This window comes from Zingiber officinale, chromosome 2A, assembly GCF_018446385.1.
Source record: "Zingiber officinale cultivar Zhangliang chromosome 2A, Zo_v1.1, whole genome shotgun sequence".
NCBI classification, from domain to species: domain Eukaryota; kingdom Viridiplantae; phylum Streptophyta; class Magnoliopsida; order Zingiberales; family Zingiberaceae; genus Zingiber; species Zingiber officinale.
Window position 1 is genome coordinate 22,300,004 of NC_055988.1, and position 2,022 is coordinate 22,302,025.

General features: G+C 32.3%; 1 long non-coding RNA gene across 2 annotated transcripts; it reads right to left on the reverse strand.

The window, feature by feature from the left end:
- Window positions 1–200: 200 nt before the first annotated feature.
- On the reverse strand, window positions 201–1,492 carry LOC122044453. 2 transcript variants are annotated; one of them, XR_006129560.1, is made up of 3 exons: window positions 1,272–1,492; window positions 699–758; window positions 201–468 (listed from the first exon to the last, which is right to left on the reverse strand). It is a non-coding gene; the product is annotated as an uncharacterized LOC122044453 (long non-coding RNA). The 2 variants fall into 2 exon arrangements; XR_006129559.1 differs by having other exon boundaries at window positions 699–913.
- Window positions 1,493–2,022: the final 530 nt, after the last annotated feature.

Consider the following 2,022-nt stretch of genomic DNA (forward strand, 5'->3'; position numbering starts at 1 on the left):
ATCGGTCTCACGGATATGGAGGGAGGTAAATGCAGGTACACAGGTGGAAAGTGCATAGCGGAGACGTTAACCCCAGGCAGTGACACCCCGGGGATCGGCCCCTGGATCTTTCAGCCACAGAACCATGCACTCTCCATCTGTGCTACGCCCTGGGGACAACTATTTAATAATGTAAGCACTTAGCAATCCTAACTATAATGAGTTAAAATATCAGAAAAACTATAACATAATAAATACATCCATAGTAAATTGGGTCAGAACTTACAACTGCCCCAAGCAAGGTGCTTGCTAAAAACAAATAAAAGAAGTTTACAACAAACTACAACACTATAGTGAAGTCAACATGAACTAGATCAAATTTCTGAATCGCTTTGAAAAGCACCACTGATGTAGCATCATTTACAACTCCTTCACCAAATTCCAAGCTATAGAGCAAAGGTGTCTCATCCTGATTAAGCTCCTAATTTTCTAGTAATAAATTGCAAACATTAGTTCACTACGACAAAGTCACTTACATAATATAATATGTTAGAGTTGAGAACCTGCAAAGTACAAACAAAATCTATAGAAGAAAAGATTGCACCAATAGCTACATAAGCAAGAAAAACATCAAAAAGGGAAGACTAGTGGCAACATAAAGAGGAATTAAACAAAACATGTATACAATCAAACAAAATGTACACTGCAAGATTATTTACCAAGATAATCTCCAATGTCCAATTCAGCTATATTCATTTTTTTGAAAAATTCCATGGCACCTATAAGAGAACAGAGATCAATAAAGAAAATTATTTATCATTTTCACACCTGTATAAATTAGAGGGAAGAAATCACTCTTATCTTCAACAAAAACATCAAACGAATTAAGCTAGTGGTTGAATGAAACTTTGCTCTCAGCCTCACTGTGCACAACCTACACAAATAATTGGAAGAAAATAATAGAAGATATCTCTTTAACAAATATCTGAATTCCACAACATTATTTATTCCCACAAGAAAATCATTATAATCAAGATGATTTAAGAAATCTCTAAATCTTTATATCTCATGATGAAAACAACCTAAAACTAATTCAAGACAAAGAAAAGTTTGAGAACTGCCAGCAAATTATTCTTTAATGCGATGTCTCAAAACCTAGCTGGCAACAAATGAACAAAATCATCCCAAGGTTTTGATAAATATGAAACCCATGAAGAGAAAAACTCTAGACATTTTTCAACCAAAGAAACACGTTTATTTCCCAAATTGCATTTAAAGATTGGAATGCTTACCGGTTACTTCTAGGTGATGTGAAGTCAAGAGAAATCATTCCTCATCTCCTCCATTTAAGAAGTCGGGGTAGAGCGAAGGGCTTAGGGGGAAAAGCATCTTCTTTCCATGCTTCTCCCATTCAAAAGAAATATACCTTGTCTCCTCCCATTCACCGAAGAGGGCGGACAAGGTTCACCAAAGAGGGTTGGGCGGACAATTTCCCACCCCTTCTGACACATCCCTTCCCGGCCTCCACTCCAAAAATTACACTTATACCCTTTGTCATTTCTTTTTTTTTTTAATTTTGTTTGTTTATTAACAGAAAAACAAACAAAATTAATAAAAAACAAAAATTGCTGGGCCCGGCCAAATTTTTTTTAGTTTTATTTATTTAAAAAAAACAAAATTAATATAAAAAAAATGTTGGGGCGGTAAAAATTTATTTTAGCTTTGTTTATTTTTTTTATTAATTTTAGTTTTTTAACAAAAAAAAACAAAACTAATAAAAAAATATTGGGGGCGGCAAAAAAAATTGTATATTGGGGGTGTGAAAATAAAAATAAAAAATGTTTTTTTATTGTTAACAAAAAAAATAAAACCAATTAAAAAAATAATATTGTTAACATAAAAAATTTATTTTAGTTTTGTTTATTTTTTTATTAGTTTTGTTTTTTTAACAAAAAAAAAACAAAACTAATAAAAAAAATATTGGGGCCGGTCAAAAAAAAATTGTGCATTGGGAGTGCGAAAATAAAAAAAATGTTTGCCTTT